The sequence below is a fragment of the Callorhinus ursinus genome, unplaced genomic scaffold, assembly GCF_003265705.2.
Source record: "Callorhinus ursinus isolate GAN/ISIS: 27379988/994484 unplaced genomic scaffold, GSC_fseal_2.0 scaffold26, whole genome shotgun sequence".
Taxonomy (NCBI): domain Eukaryota; kingdom Metazoa; phylum Chordata; class Mammalia; order Carnivora; family Otariidae; genus Callorhinus; species Callorhinus ursinus.
Window position 1 is genome coordinate 3,308,548 of NW_027397088.1, and position 17,627 is coordinate 3,326,174.

A 17,627-nucleotide genomic window follows, 5' to 3' on the forward strand; every position below is an offset into this window, starting at 1 on the left:
ATTTTATATTTCTTTTCATTGCTAGAACTTTTTGTAATTTTAAGAAATTCTGCTCATTTAAGGGTCTGTTGAGCTAAACTCTCAGGTTTTTTTCTGAAAAGGTAATTATTTTCTCTTTATTCCTGAAAAAATAATTTGACTAGGTAAAGAATTTTAGTATAATAGCAATTTCCTTTTAGTATAGTGAAAACAATTTTCACTCTTTTTTTGCTTTTATTATTGCTGATAAGAAGTCAGCTTCAATATCCCCTTCCTTCAAAAGTTTCTTTTTTCCCCAGCTTACATGTAAAATCTTCTCTTTGTCTGTTGTTTCATGGTTTTACCATGACATGTCTATCTTTGGATTTCTTTTTGTTTATCCCACAATCGATTGGGCTCCCTTAATCTGAGGGTTTGGTCTTTCAACAAGTCTGGAAATGTCTCATTCATTGTCTTTTGGATATTATCTCTTCTTCTTTCTCTTTTATCTCCTACACAACTCCAATAAAACAGAAGTGACAGCTTTTCATTCTCTCTTCCATCTCTTCGTTTCTCTGAGTTCCATTTTGAATAATTTCTTCATACCTTTCTCTCATTTAGTAATTATTTGTTTTGTTCTGCATAATCTGCTGTTTAACATGCTGACCGAATTCTTAAACTGAGTTATTAGAATTTTCATTTTTAGAAGTTCTACTTTAAAATTTGATTCTCTTTACAAATGTGCTTGGTCTTTTTAGAAACTCTAAAAAATAAAGCATTTACCAAAACATTGAAATGCCTGTTCTAAATTCTCTTTGATAATTTCCGTATTTAAAACCTTTACCTGACCTATTCTGATATCTATCTGATGCGGAGATGTGCCACCTACACTGGTCTTCAAGGAAAGAGTTGATGCCCCGCTGTGGGAAGAAATGAGGTCAGTAGGCAGCATCTATTTGTGGAGAGCTATCTCACCGATGGCCATGCCCTATCCCAAAGTAGCCTATGTCTGGAGACTGACTGAGGGTATCGAGGTTTGGCCATTTTGGCCCAGTATAGGACGACTCTGATGGACAATATTCTCACCAGTGCTCTCTGCTGAGGTTGGACCAGGTTTTGTCAGAGCTACACAGCAGTTCAACTTTCTCCTTTTGCTTAATCTTGGGTTCTTTCTCTCTTTTTCATAAACATTTTGCATCTGAAGTTCTGACCTGGCATCTGCTTTCACAAAACCCAAACTACAATATGTGTGTGTGTGTGTGTGTGTGTGTGTGTGTGTGTGTGTGTGTTCTGCTGCTTCTTACTCATGGTACCTTGTCTCCATCTGTGTTTATGTTTCTTGAAACTTTATTGGTTGGAATTCTTTGAGATTTGTTTTGAGGTTAAGTTCCTTTTGCGAATACACGTGATTTCTTCTATCAGTTGCCCAAGGGCATGACCAACTTGGGACCAGTTTAAGTGAAATTGTCTGTCTGTGTTTTTTTTAAACTACAAATATAGTATGTATTGTTTGCTAACCCATGTGAGTGGAAATGACAGTTATGAATTAAATAATAGGCCTGTTCAAAATGGGCATGTTTCTTACTTTCCCTTTCCATGCTGGGTTTGTTTCCCATTTACTCATATACTAAGTAGACATTACAGGCCCCACCTTATGTAGTATTTCTCCACCTTGGGTGGGCTGAAGTCTTAATTTCCTGTTTCTCATGCCACTGTGTAGCTCACCAGTGGAAATGAAAGGTCATCAGAGTTCAGTACATAGTTTCAGGGTGAAGGCTGGTTTGGATCTTGCTTACTTTCCATGGTTCCAGGCTCAGTGTTTCACTTTGGAACTGGAAACTCATGGTTCCAAGTTTCAAAGTAAGATAGACTCCTCACTTTACTGCCAGGAGGCTGATTCATTAAATTGTTATTTTCTTTTGTTTCATATTTATCCAGACTTCACTTATTTCCTTTTCTGAACAGGGAGGCTGAGTCATTTAGGATTTCTAGTCCACCATACAGATGGAAATAAATGTCTGGAGTCATGTTCTAAAAGGACCTTACATAAGAGGGCTGCCAGTAGGGTCAATGAGACCCCACCAGAGAGAGTTTGCATTGACTGGATCATCAGAAACAAAGGGAAGTTGTAAGTGGCTAAACAGAGGAAGTAGGAGGTTATTTGCAAGAGATCCACAGTCATGAAGAATGTCTCCAAAGAATCCACAAATGGCTTCCTAGAAAAATAGTTTTGAATGTACCCAAAGACCAGTGGTAGTATGAGAAGATGAAGGCACTCTCTGTTAAATAAGATCTCCCCCAGCTCTGCCTTTCCTCTTCCCTTTATGGTTTATTTGTTGAGGGAGCAGAAGTGGAAGCATTAAGCTTGGAAATAGAGAAAAGAGACCCCTCACCCCAAGGCCTCAGGACACAGCTGGGAGAGGGGGGCAAGTTTAAATGAAACCCATGATTATTACAGGAACAAATAAAACACAATTGTTAAAAGGTGACTATTCTTGTTTATTTCTTACAATTCAATGTGAGCAGATAAACTATGGTGTTTGCCCAATATTCCACACAAGCAAGGACACTAACAAACCACAGAACATGTTGGACTGAAGGGGATGGAGAATAAAGATATTTTCTGGCAGAACCTGGTGAGTCTGCTCTTTTAACATAGAAACTACCTAAAATTCATCCTAGAATACCAAGTAGTTGGAAGGAAAGTGGGGTTAAGGTGTTGTTGTTGTTTAGGTAAGAGGGGTCTGAATGCACATATATGTTGTTGGGACTGAGCCAATATAGAAGGAGGTATTGAAGAGAAAGCAGGGAGGGGGGATGATTATGAGGGACGGGGAATCAGATCTACAGCGCAGGTGAAGATATTAACCTTCGATGAAGAAGAGGGTCATCTTCTAATTTTATAAGGAAGGAATAGGAGGGATGAATATGCTTGTAAGTTGATTCTGTATGTTCCATGGCAGAAATTTGAGGAATTTCTAATTTGATGACTTCTTTTCTCTCTGAAGTGGGGGCAGGGATGCTTTTTGGGAGTGAATGAAGGGGTGATGAGTTTTAGGCAAGTGTGAGAAAAGACAAATAGGATGGCAGAATCCACTCCTGGCCCAACAAAGCCTGGAAATCACGCATTATAGTGAACTCGTCTGTGCCATGGCCCGATATCCTCCAACAGCATAACCAGCGTGGATGCAGGGCAGGAAGGGCGCAACTGAACAGTCCCTTTCTAGGGTCCAGAATGCTCAGCCTTTTGCATAGACTCTCTTTCTCCTTGCATAAGGAAAGCACTCTTGTGTTTCTCTACACTCACAATATTACATGACTTTCACACTTTATCTTTGACACAAAATGTGTGGATTTTCCACACATCATGTAATTCCTGATACCAGCGGGGTGTCTCACAATTTAATTCTGACACTATCCACCTGGAGTTAGCATCGCATCTCACAAGTGGTTAAGGGCTCAGTCCCATAGAACTGCCCCCTGCCCCCAGCATTTCAGGTGCCAGTCTCAAGGCCCCTGTACTTCTGACCAACCAGCTATAAACTGGAGCTCCCAGACCCTTCATTGGGTTCGATAATTTGCTAGAGTGGCTCACAGAACCCAGGGAAACACATATATTTACTGGCATATTATAAAAAGTATGATAAAGGATGCAGATGGAAGAGATGTGTAGGACAAGGTATGGGGGAAGAGGGAAGGGTAGGTGTGCCCTCTCCAGGCATGCCACCTTCCCAGTACCTCTGCATGTTCAGCAGCCTGGAAGCTCTCAGAACCTTGTACTTTTGGAATGTCTATGGAGGCTTCATTATGTAGGCATGATCCATCATTAACTTAGTATCTAACCCCTCTTCCTTTCCCAGAGAATAGGAGGTAGGGCCGAAAGCTTCTAATCATGGTTGGGTCTTTCTGGTGACCAGCCCCCATCCTGAAGCTACTCAGGAGCCCGCCAGTAGTTGCTTCATTAGAACAAAAGATGCTCCTATCACCCAGGAAATGCCAAGGGATTTAGAAACTCTGTTTCAGGAACCAGGGACAGAGACCAATGTATATATTTTCTATTATTTCACATCCCCCCCTTCCCTCTTTCCTTACACAATTTCTTGATTTTGAGACTTGTTCTTCTGATTTAAGTTTTATTTCAATCAAATATTTGTTTTTCTTAATGACATTCCGGTACTGTGACTTGATGGAGCATGTTTCTCAGTCCTTCTCTCTAAGACGTGTACATAACACTTCTTAGAATGCGTGATTTCTGAGTGACAAAACTTCCAGTAAGTAATCATTCCTGCTAATTTCATCCTCAAAGAATTAGTAATCTTAAAATTCAGGGAACATCCCACAATAACCTTCTATTTGTTGACTATAGATGTAAGGAAACAAAAAGACTACATGCTTGATGGTAAAACCGTAGCATGGATTTATGAGAACCCAGACTGCTGGATCCTGTTCTTAGAGTTTCTTATTCAGTTGTTCTGGGACAGAGCCAGAGAATATGAATTTCTCCCAAGTTCCCAGGTGGTGCTGTTAGTCTGGGGATCATACTGTGTGAAATAATGAGACAGGTGATAATAAATCTTCACAATAATAATCAGGTAGTACTTGTCTTTGACCTAAACACAGGTACTCAAAGGCAAGCTTATTTTTTATTTTTTTAAGATTTTATTTATTTATTTGGGAGAGAGCACACGAGCTGGGGGAGGGGCAGAGGGAGAAGTAGACTCCCTGCTGAGCAGGGAGCCTGACTTTGGGGCTCAGTCCCAGGACCCTGAGATCATGACCTGAGCCAAAGTCAGATGCTTAACCGACCGAGCCACCCAGGTGCCCCTCAAAGGCAAGTTTAAAAAAGGAACTTTTTCCAACGGAGGTCATTTTTCTGGATCCTTCAATTTCTTGAAGTATTCTGCTCAGTCATTTATACGTTGCACTTATTTAATTAAGTCTATAAGAAAAGAACGAAGGCGGAAACAAGGGGCTCTGGGACCCTAAAGGTGTGAAGGATGCTCTCAGAATTGTGCCATCTCAGCCTCCTGCACACAAAGGTAAATGAAGAATGGCTAATGCATTTTTGCTGGCATCTCTTTGTCAATATTATGGATTTTAATGTTTGAAGAAAATAAATGTTACAATATCTTAGTGACCCAAATCAACCAAACACATGTCAAATAAGGGCCATTTTGATATTGACAGTAAAATGATTAAGATCACAAAAAATCAAAACACATAAAAATTTCCAAAGCCAATGATGCAGAGAATTTCTGAAGTAATGGACTAAGCACAACTGTAACAAGGTATCTAGGCAGGTAATTTGGCTACAAGTTCCTTGGAACTGCCTATATTTTGTCTTTGGTCTCAAAACTCACATTTGCAATCACAGGTATTCTAAGAAGGTGACCCTAGCTTTTTTTGCTAAATGAGTGAAATATGTATTCTAGAAAGAAATTAGAATACAAATAAGAATAAAAATAGAGAGGAAAATAACTGCATGGAATTAAGTCTTTGCTAAACTATTTTGCGTGTGTAGGCATTGATCTGTTTTATATTCATTGTAATAATGTGTCCCTTTTTATGTGCTGAAGGGTTGAAAAGACTTATACCCATGAAATCTTTGGAAGATTCTGATTAATTTTTGATATCAATCATTTGTTTAAATGTTCATGTTCAGAGGAGTCAAATTTGTTAAATTTATAGCTTTATATTTAATATTTGATAATTCAGTTTTTTATTTAGTAGTTCAGTTTATGGAAATAGTACGTAAAATAGAGCAGTGTTGTTCAAAAAATAATCGATAGACAATAAAAAAGTACAAATAGTGATGAGAGTATATTCCTTTCCACATATAAGAGCCACTGAGATATAGGAGAATTTTCAGCATTGAACAGATTGGCCAGTTGAGGAGCCAATTAATTTCTTCTATAGAGAAAAGGGTGTTATTTATTGAATAAAGAATATAGTACACTTTTTATTTATCAAGAGATTTCTTTCTCTCTTGACAAATTTTTATTGCTGGGATTACTCTGCAGATTCTGCCTTGTCTATACTTTTGATATAGCTCACTGCTGAATTTGTAATTCTTTTCTTTTTGCAAAAGGGCATTATTACTTATTACCTGTGAGCATTTTTCAATTCCATAAGAGAATAAATGAGCTGCATGGTCCCTGGAATCTTGTAAAGGCATTTGGCCTGGAAGATGCTCCTTGGCTGTGTGCCAATAACAATGGATTATAGGGACAACTTTCAGTTAGTCCAAAATGAGCAACTTGAACCTTTACTGTTTAATTTCTGCTCAATTATTCAAAATTGGCTCAATTTTAGTCACAAGATGAAGTTTATGAAAAGGAATTTCCATGTCCAAGAAAGGAACTATGAGCACTAAAAGGTTCACAGTATAAAAACTGAAAAGGAAAAAAAATTCTATGTTAAAACAGATTTTATTAATTGTCGATTATTATTTTAAAATATGTAATATAGTCTCCTACCTTATCAACCTGTATCAAGTCACTGAATTCACACACTCATTCTGGGAAGCCAGTTGGCAGGCAAGTGTGGAAATTGCTGGCTCATAGCATGGTGAGAAAACCAACAGATAGATGGTAATTTTCTTCTGTTTTATTTTCCTCTTTCTCCTCTCCTTTTTCTTGCCTCTTGCCTTTCTCTCCATTTACCCACTTTCTTTTTTGGCTATTGAAGATTTATTGCCTTTCAGTACTTACAGATGATGTTTTCATAGGCTCTAATGAGGTCCCAGCAGTTTTTAACAATAACAGGACATTACTGTTTCTAAGATATATTATGTGTTTTCCCTCATCTTTCTCCCTTGAATGAAAAGCTTAGAAGTATGTTAACCCCCAATTCCCTTTCCTTTACTATGATAAATGGTCTAGTTACTTAATAGGGCTAAATACTTTGCTATGACTTTTATAATACTCATTTGAATAAAATCTTAAAAAGAAGAGCATTTGTGTGCTTTTAATGTACTTTCTGGTTGAGTACCTGAGCATGTGCAGAACACCTGTTTCTTAGGGGCCTTGGAAGTCCTCTCTAAAGCCATCTTTGCTAGTTATGCATCCTGGTGGTGATTTTCTGCGACAGTTCCTGATCTTCTTGGAGAGCTATAAGGATGATGATCCTGTACCCCCCTCCACCCCCACCCCATTGCGATTCTGGCTCCAACCCCGTCTGACCCCATGTGAGTCTGCGGTGGACTCACTCCCTCCGCCGAGCTGGCTGGGCAGGTCAGCTGGATTTCCAACAGCTGCCTCAGTGCGACGCTTGACCATGAAGATATTTTTTTAAGAGGAAACAACAGGACAATGAACAAGTGCTTCGACGTTGCCTAACTTAGCTTGGCCGCTCCTAACACTGGTTTTTCTGCGGTGACAGGGTTGGGAGCCAAGTCTAGAGGTATTTTTTCTCCTTAAAGGTCAGACAGATTACAAGTCAGCAACAAAGAAAGGAACCACGCTGCGTCCCATGATGTAACACACAGGGACTTCGACACAAGCAGGCATTTTCCTTTGAGGAGTCAAGCTTTTGGGAATGCCTTCGAGCCAGAAGGGGCTTTGCTGGGGGAAAGCTCCAGCAGGTCCTGGAGCAGTGGATTCTATTTTGGTTCTGGGCTAGCTTTGGGTCAGTGGCTTTCGCTCTGCCCTGAAATTAGCATGTTATAAACAGACGGTTTGGGTCCCGGATCCAGCTAAGAAGCCAGCTTCTGGGACATGCACTGAATCATTTGTTCCAGACACAGACAAGCCACTGCGCCCTGAGAAGCGGGCTGGCGGCAGAGTCCCCAGACAGCGTCCCAGATCTGCGGTGCCCCCTTCTTTCCAGGCTTTCCTTCTCCTGCAGCACGTCACTACTCAGGTTATGCAGGGCTGGATTGCTGCTAATAGGTTCTCCTTAGAGACCTTCTGGAGACAGCTTTTCAAGAGCCTCCCCTTTCTGGATTCCTGTGGGACAGAAACCACGGAGCTATTTAATACAGTCTGTGATAACCCGCATTTTCCATCCTCTGTTTTCTGGGCCATTGCCTTTGCTCTGCGCGCACGCACGTAATGACTGGAAATGAATTCCAGGCCAGAGCAGCCACCCGCTGGCCGTGCCGTCAGCCCCACGGGGCCTGGTACCGGTTCGGCCCGCCGGCGCCACCCTCCGCGCCCCTTGAGAGCCTGGCACCCCAGTGCTGCCCGAGACCCCACTCTTCGCGCCCGGAGGCCGGGGCGGTGCCGGGGACGCTGGTCATCGCTCCCGTGCCGGTTGCCTCGGTATTCACGGGTGTCCCTCCATTTCTCCCCCTCCAGACAAGCAGTCTGTCCCAAAAGAGGATCAAATGGAAAACTTTATAAATACTTCAAATGGTGGAAACAGGAAGTGGAATAAAAATGATGCAGCTATTCACAGAAAACATGCTGTCATTTTTCCTCCATAAATATATGCTATTCATTTTCAGAAGAAGCTATGCCTAAAGCTGAACACACACACACACACACACACACACACACACACACACACACACACAAAACTTCACAGTGTCTCCTGACTTTGGAGACTGTTAAGAGAAGGTCCCTGGTGGCTGGTGGATGTCCTCGGGGTGGGCAGGGCACGGCTAACAGGCCGTGGAAACCTCAGAAAAAAATCAGGTATGGTGTGTAGTATGGAAATGCAAAGTGATGCCTTGTTGGGGTGTGCAGGTCCCGGTGGTCTGTGCCCTAACAGGTACTTCATCAGTATCAATCATATAATGGGAGCAATCCCAATTCCAGTGATCTAATCCCTAAGCCATACCCAATTTCTGTTAACCCTAGTCATATAATAATACAGTGTTTACTACATTCTAGGCAATATCCTAAGTACTTTACATGTTTTCTGTGTCTGCAAATCTCTTTCCTTTCTATCTTGATGGAAGGTAGTTGGCTTCTCTTATGTGCTTTGCTTTCAGTGTATTGTAATATGTTGTTTTGGTTGAAATGTATGAATAAAATTGGGCTCACATAGATAGGTTGTTGCAAAAGGAGTAATGTTTTAATAGCCTTTGGGGTAGTTATAAATATTCTTCCTGTGTCTTCATAAAAATTAAATGATAACTTTTAGAAGTTAGTTGTAATGTAGAATCTGAAACTATTTCCAGTGAACTTTTGGTATCATCTTACATTGGAGTATACTGGTATATTTTGTACTTTTGGTTGGATATTTTACCCATGATTGATTTCTATTTACTTATTTGTTTATTATGCTATCATGCTTCCCTGGTTTTCCTTCCCCCTTACTGATTGTTCATTTGAAGACTTTGCTGGCTGCTATTCTGTCCTCTAATGGTGCAGTATACCAGGGTCTTGATCCTGGGTCCTCCATGTCTCTAGATTTTCTTTCTATGTAGGTGATTTCATCCAGTTTTATGGTTTTAGATGCCACCTGTAGGCCAATTATTTGTCTATCTATCTATCTATCATCTATCTATCTATCTATCTATCTATCTATCTATCTAACATCTACCTACCATCCATCATTTCTGCCATTCCAATAAGCTCCAACTCTGTAGGGGACAGCTCCACTTGGGAACCATATAGGTGTCTACAGCTAAATGTGACCACAGCAGAATTCTTGATTTTGTTCCCCCAACCCATTCCTCCTCCATCTCAGTTAAATGACACCACCATCTTAGCCCAAAGTTAATATCATGTTTTGTTACTGGAGTATTTCAAATTCCTGGGAGAGAATTCCTGGTCCAACCAAAGGGCCAGGAATCTCCTCATGGCCAAAGGGCTGCAGTTACATAGAATTTCCACGGATATTTGGGAGAGGATAAGTGGTCAACAAAAAAAACTATCAATTATTTTCTTTAAGATTTTATTTTTAAGTAATCTCAACACCCATCATGGATGTCGAACTCACAACCCCAAGATCAAGAGTCACACACTCCAGTGACTGAGCCAGCCAGGTACTCCAAGACTGTATTTTTTTGCATGTATTTTCTTTTTTCAGGCTAAAAGAGTAGAAACAGAAGAAAGACAGAGGTAGAAGTTACAATAGATGGACATTCCAGAGGAGAAGGGTGGAGATAGACTAAGCGGATGGGAGGGTATTATCGTAAAAGAAAGTGAAAACATCTCTTCTGAAACATTGACTGTAAAGGGCAGTCAATGCCCTTGACTGCCCTTTACGGCAGGGCATCTGTTTTCTCTGTCAACTCAGAAGCAAATATCTACTAAGGGCATCTTAGTAGGGAGGGAGGGCATCTGTTTTCTCTGTCAACTCAGAAGCAAATATCTACTAAGAAGTGCAAAGGAGTTGTCATTTTGAAGACTGTAGGCAGGGCTAGGAGAAGGGAAGGGAAGGGGGACTGACCCGAGATGAGTGAGAGCATTTCTGGGCAAGACTGTGGTTCCAGGTGAGATTGAAAAACATGAATTTGCAGTGGAACCAGTCAAATACTTCTTTAGCAGTATTTGGAGAAAGTTTTTGAGGAATTGAGGAAGAGGAATGGTGAAAAGAGATTATCAGGATAATCCAGGGTTGGAATTAGCAAAGGCCAATGAAGCAGAAGGTCAGTGTGGTAAGAGGTTGGCTTCAGGAGAGAGGGAAGGAGGGACTGAAGTCCTGCTCAGGTGAAGTGAGGTTGTGTTCACAGAGAGGAAAATTCTATGCTTTAGCATCTTCAAGGTAGAGTCATTTTGAATGTTAGTGGAGTCTAGTTTAATGAGAAGTGGTTGAGTTAGTATAAGGTTAATGTTAATAACAATTTCCTAAAAGAAATAGGTCTTGAGTTGTACCTTTACACCAGAGACCTTTCCATCCTTGGAAAGGGGAGGGAGGGAGGCACTGGGGAGGTCTGCCCGGCCCTGTCAGAGGCCTCTGCAAGGAGACAGGGTTCCCAAGGACTCACCTCTGTCTGCTTAAGTCTGAGTTTCTTTGGGTTCATCTGTCTCATCTATTAGGAAATTGAAGGCTGATAATTTGAAGAAAAGTTCAAAAGTTAAAACATTTGAAAACCACTTAAAGGTTTAGAGCATGGTTGTCATGGATATGTGCGGATATAAATTACCTGGAGAGCTGCTTAAAAGTGCAGATTCCTCATTCTCACTGCTGGAGTGTCTGATTTCCTGGTTCTGGTGAGCCTCAGAAATCTGTATATACATACATATATTTAAAGACTTCACATTTTTTAAGATCAGTTTTAGGTTCATAGCAAAATTGAAAGGAAGCTACAGAGATTTCCCATATGCCCCTGTTCCCACACATGTCAGCTTACTGCATTATCAATATCCATCACCACAGTGGTACCTTTGGTTACAACTGATGACCCTATATTGTCACATCACAATCACCCAGAGTTCACAGTTAACATTAGGGTTCATTCTTGGTGTTGTACCTGCTATACATTTGGACAAATGTGTAATGGCATGTAGCCACCATTATTGTATCATACAGAGTAGTTTTGCTGCTTTAAAAATCCTGTGTTCCAGTTTTTCATCCTTCCCTTGGTCATCCCTTGGCAACCACTGATCTTTTTACAATCTCTTCAGTTTTACTTTTGCCAGAAGGTCCTATAGATGGAAAATACAGCATGTTGCCTTTTCAGAGTGGCTTTCACTTAGTAATATGCACTTAAGTTCCTCCATCTCTTTTTGTGACTTGATAACTCATTTGATTTTAGCATTGAAAATATTCCATTGTCTGGATCGACTACAGCTTATTTATCCATTCACCTACTGAAGGACATCTTGGTCGCTTCCGAGTTTTGGCACTTACGAATAAAGCTGCTATAAACTTCCATGTGCAGGTATTTGTGTGGATATAGTTTCATCTCCTTTGGGTAAATACCAAGAAGCATGACTGCTGAATGTCATAGTCAGAGTATGAAGTAAGTGAAGTAGAATTAAGTTTCTTGAGAGTTGGACATAATTGAGATTATGTTTTAAGGAAGCATGAGCAAGCCAGAAAGAACCAAAGGAGTTGGGGATATGTGCATATTCACTACTAAATTTAAACTGAATAAACATAAAGGGTCTCACTTGAGTGTGAAGCCCATGAAGAGGCTGGATCAATAGATTGAATGTACCGGTGAGATGAAAGCATTATTGCTGCTTGGAGTTAGAGGAATTGAGCAAGAAAGAGAAGATGGTGGTTAGAGATCAAAGTTCTTAATGCTATTAGAAAGGGTGTTTTCTTTAAGAATAGGCAAATTCTTCAGAAAAAGAGACATTTGGCGTATCTAACTGGAGATAATAAAAAAGAAAGAGGGGCACTGTCAAGTCAAACATGAAATTATTTATTGATCATTTACTTTATATGCTGTTGTGTGTTTGCCTTTGGGAAACTTCTAATTTAGTAAGATGTACATTTTCTAAAATTTCTAGTCAAGAACTAAACCATAGTGTATTGACCATTAGAATTTCCAGTGTATAGAGAAGGGAGGATGGCATTGGCAAAAGGAATGTATAAGTGGTGATTCTTCTGTGAGTTATGTTTCTTTGGGGTTAGTTCTCATGGCTTTTGTGGCCACCTCCTTCCCCTTCGCTCCATCTGGTATGTTCATATTTTGTGTGTGTGTGACTCTTGAACAACATGGGGCTTTGGGGTGCTGAACCCCTGCACAGTTGAAAATCCATGTATGACTTTTGACTTCCCAAAAGCTTAACTACTAATAGCCTACTGTTGACCAGAAGTCTTACTGATAAACAGTCGATTAACACATATTTTGTATGTTATATATATTATATTCTGTACTCTTACAATAAAGTAAGCTAGAGAAAAGAAAATACTAAGAAAATTATAAGGAAAATACATTTATAGTACTGTATGTGTATTTATTGAAAAAAAAATCCATGTATAAGAGGTCCCATGAAGTTCAAACCCAGTTGTTCAAGGATCAACTGTATATTCAAACTGCAGAATACGGGACTTGTGATCCTGGCACTTTCGAGTAAATTTGCCAAGACAACAAAATATCTAATTTAAAATTCAGCAGTGTCCTGGATATTTCATGACACGTGGCCAGTGTTTAATAAAGAAATAAATCCCTGTGGCAACATTCATTTCTATTCTGTTCCCTAGTGACATCCAATATAAATGGTTTCCCCGGAGTTGTAAACACAGTGGCCCTGTGGCTCCTCAGAAGTACTGACCAGCATTTCTGAACTGTCCAGGGGCAGGCATCACAGGGAGCTAGCATCCCCAACACAGGCGAGCAGACTGCTTATTCCCCTTGTCTGTCCCAGTATCACCAGTTCTGCATAGCCTTGTGCCACAGGTGAAAACAACGTCATTGTTTCCCATAAAGTTTTTATTTTTAGGCTCTTTTCTACTCAAGCCCTCATATATTATAAATGTGTGAGACCACAGAGCAAATGAATATATCATTGTGTTTAACCCGATGACTGAATGAATGGAATTGAGTGTTGAGAGGAGACTCTCATTTGCTACCTCTGGGGCAGACCCAGCCAGAAAAGGCCTATCCTCTCTTTGTGTTCATTCCTTTTTCAACTTTTCCTGCATTTCTTATCAGTGCCTTCTAGCCACAGAAGATTAATGACCTTGAACTCACCCTCAGCATCACCTTCTGCCTATATTATGTATTTAATCATTTTGTATTGATAGTCGAAGCTGGATAGGCAGGAGGTCATTTTTCCCCCTCTTGGAAAGATTTCCAAGGGGATGGAAGGAGACCTAGAAAAACACCAATAAATTCTATTGACTTCATGTTTGCACTTGAGTCATGCCTTAGGGCAGTGGGTTGGGCAGGGGGCCCGGAGGAGGGAGTGAGATGCAATGAAGACAAAGGCTTGAGTCCAAACCAGCAGTCATATTATCTTGCAGTTCCTTTCATCTTTTCTTTAAGGTAAGACTTCACTTCTTTTCATACAAACTCAGGCCAAGCTTGTGGTCAGACTCTGCCCATCAAAGAGAGTAGGAAGAGAAGGAGGGGATAGGCAGTCTCCTGGCATTGTCCGGGTATGGTTCTCATGTGAGAAAAGTCCATTTCTTATGGCTCGTTGGCTTTCCCATGGTATTTACTTCTTCTAACCAGTAAAAACTGAAGCAGATACTTGCAAAAAACTCCACCAATTTGGTTCCTTGATTGGTGAGGTTCTTCTCTTGTCATGTTATTCCTGGGGCATTTGTTGAGGCACCCGCTGAGACCCTGTTCCTGCCTGAACGTATTTCTTGTGCAAAAACGGTTACATTGACCTAGAGCTCCTTCCAACCTAGAGTTAGAATATGTGTCTCATTCCTTCCCTTGGCAAAACAGCAGATCTTCCTGAGTCCTCCTGAAACCAGTTTTTCATACAGTGTCTTAATTATTTCAAAGGCTATTTATTTATTTCTTGAAATTATATAGTTTTTAAAAAATTGAGGTAGTGTTATGAGCTCTTTAAGGAGAGGGGCTTCTGTCTTCTGCTAATTGAACTTTTGGCCAGTTCTTTAGATTTTGATACACTTCTTTGGAAATTCATCTAAGAATATCTGGTGATAATACCACAAAGACAACAGTAAATGGCATTAAATTTAACTTCTTACAAGAGATTTGTTGAAAAATTGTTTATGATTTCAAGAGCATTTTGTACTTATTTGGTGTCTACTCTATTGGTCTATCACATAGGATGAAGCGATAGGTGCTGAGAAAAAAAGATCAAAGGACAGACCCAGGATTTCCACTTCTGGGCAAATGCCTCAAAAAATGAATACTATGTCCACAAAGACATGTGCCAGAATGCCCATAGCAGCATTGTTCTTTTTTTTAATTAAGAGAGGTAGAGAGGGGAGGGAGGGGCAGAGAGTGAGAGAGAATCTTAAGCAGGCTCCAAGCCCAGTGCAGAGCCTGACCTAGGGATCGATCTCACAACCCTGAGATCACTACCTGAGCCCAAATCAAGAGTCAGATGCTTAACCTTAACTGACTGAGCTACCCAGGACCCCCAGCAGCATTGTTCTTAACACCCACAACCTGGAAACGATTCAAATGTCCCATAACAGAAGAGTAAATACATACATTGTGGTATATCTATTCAATATACAGCACTGTAAAGGAGCAGATTATAGTTGTATGTAACAAGCTGGGTGAGCAAACATGCTGAGCAAAAGTAGACATCTCGCAAGACCACATACTCCATAGTTCCATTCATATTAAGTTCAAAATAGGCAAAAGTAATCTATGGTGACAGAGGTCAGAATGGTGCTTAATTTGGGGGTATTGACTGGGACAGGCCACGGGGTAGGCGTCTGGGGTAGCAGAAATGTGTACAGTGGGATCTGGCTGGGCATACACAGTATGTACACATTGTAAAAATTGGTGGTTGAGTTGTATGCTTAAGATGCTTACATTTTGATATATATAAATTATGCTTAACTAAATATCTTAAAAGAAAATGATGACTAATACAAAATCCCTGGCCTCAAGGAGCGAATAGTCTAGTGAGAGAGGAAAGTATAAAAAGGAGTTATTTTTTTGCTTGTGCTGAGTGCTACCATGGAAGTGTGCAGGAAGAGGAGAAAAAGATGGGTAGAGGCATGGGGAAGGAGAGAGGATAGAGACACAAACTGGTTCTCTTGGACAAAGGCAGAGGGACATTTCAGGAGAGGGACAGCACAAGCACGTCTAGAGGAGACCACCCCCAAGATCACCAAATCCAGCATGGATTTCTCAGCTTTCCTATTTTTTGGCCTTTCTATGGCATTTGGTTTTGCCAGTTGTTTTCATTTTTAGGAATATTTTCTTGCTTAGCTTTGGTGACAATGTTTCCTACTGATTTCCTTTCTCCTTCTAGGCCATTCTTTTTCTTTTCCTTCCTGGTTCCTTCTCCCTAGTTTTGCCTTTTAAATGCTATCATCCTGCAAGAAACATGGTCATGTTTCTCTTCTCATACCTGTCTCTGAGCACTCTCATTAATCTGAGCTCATGGTTTTAGCTACCTCCCCACCCATGGTGTTGACTCCAAACTTGGTGTCTCCAACCTACATTTCCATCCTTGCCTCAAGAATCATATATGAATGTCAATTGGACACTACCACTCAGCTGTCCTGATAGTTCAAAATTTAATTTCCTAAAACTGAGCTCTTCATTTCCCTCTCCTCCCCAGCCTGCATCTCCTATTATTTTCCCTCATCTAGCAAATGGCCCTTGAATGCAGTCTTGTCTTTTCTCCCAGGCTCAGTTAGATTATCTTTGTCTATGCTTCCATCATACTTTGCATATACTCCCACCATAGCACGATTGACTCTCAGGTCAAAGTATTAAACAAAAAGGCGCCATCGTGGTGGTATATTTTTACCTTCAAGAAGCCCACCTGAACTGATGGTTAGTGGAAATGATGAAGCCTACATTCCTTATTCATTGACAGGACTTGCAGTTGCTTCACAATGTGCCTGCTCTTCCTCACAGCTCTGTGTGAACGCTGGTGTGATGAACCCTGTATTTGCTTCATCAAGCGACAGAACTGCAACTGCTGACAAGCAAAAAGAGAATGCACTGAAAATCCTGGGATTTGACCTTGGACATCACTGCATCCAGGGGCTCCAATGGTGTCATTTAGATTTGCTCTCTCCCCTTCCCCTTCCTTTCTGGCTCTCAGATCTGCTCTTATACCTATTGGCTCAGCTCTCAGGTGGGTCACTGAAAGCTGTGGAGTTACATGACCCTAATGATTGGCAATTCCAGCAGAAACAGAATGCTTTTCTCTGTGTCTTTCCAACAAACTTCCCCAGACAGAGTCTCCTTGGCCTGACTTGACTCATGAGCTCAGCCCAGAGCTGATCACTGAGGCCGGTGGTGGCGGGGTGTAGGATGAATGCCCCAGTGAGCCAGGCCTGAGCCCCGTGCCTACCTCAGGAGTTGGGTGTTGAGACTGGGGTAGGGTGGGACCTCATAGGAAAATGGAGGTGCTGTTACCAGAAGAATGAATAAAAGCTGGCCAGGCAGAAAGAAAGAAAGAAAGAAAGAAAGAAGAAAAGAATACTTGTCTGTGAGGAGGAGTTGGTGACACTGCAGGCTCGGGGCAGGGCTCTAAGTTGTCAACAACACTGTGATCCCCTGGGCCAACGCTTCTTTCTTGATTGTGGTTTAGCCTCTGATTCACTCCATCTGTCAGCTTGTCTCTCCTGTCAGTCACACACTTCCTAGGACAGGTCACTGTCAGGGGAACAAGAATCAAAGAAAGGGAGCCTTTTAGTCTGTATTTTCAATTTACCCTCTGTCTCTACCTGCCATGCCCTGTCCTGTGACATGGGAATGAGGAAGGGTGATGCAACCAGCCAGTTCTAGCCAGTCTGTTTGAATCAGCTATAAGTCATGCAGAACGATGATATCGAGGGGTCAGATTTCCAGGAACTGCACCTCATGCATCTTTCTTATTCCACAGTACCTGACATAGGACTCTGGCTTCCATCCCTCTGCTGCTCACCCACCCCTCAAACATTGCTCAGACTATAAACTGAAGGTCTGATTGGAGGAAAGAAAGAGTTACTCCCTAAACCCAAAGCCAAGAGAAGTTGCCGACATTGACAGAGCACTGGCGTGGCTGGGTAACTGAGGTATTTGACCAGTGTGCACTGGGATGAGCACATTGGCTCTGTGTGCCTCTATGTTCTCATTGGTTGGTGCTTGGTCTCACTGAGTCTCATCCATGTTTCTAGTCCTGGCTTTGTCACCAAATTAACTTGTCTTCTCATGTGTTCAT

General features: G+C 41.2%; 1 long non-coding RNA gene across 1 annotated transcript; it reads right to left on the bottom strand.

The window, feature by feature from the left end:
- Positions 1–9,784: 9,784 nt before the first annotated feature.
- LOC112838154 (uncharacterized) lies at positions 9,785–11,192 on the bottom strand. The gene is made up of 3 exons (XR_003211901.2): positions 10,997–11,192; positions 10,838–10,900; positions 9,785–9,937 (listed from the first exon to the last, which is right to left on the bottom strand). It is a non-coding gene; the product is annotated as an uncharacterized lncRNA (long non-coding RNA).
- Positions 11,193–17,627: the final 6,435 nt, after the last annotated feature.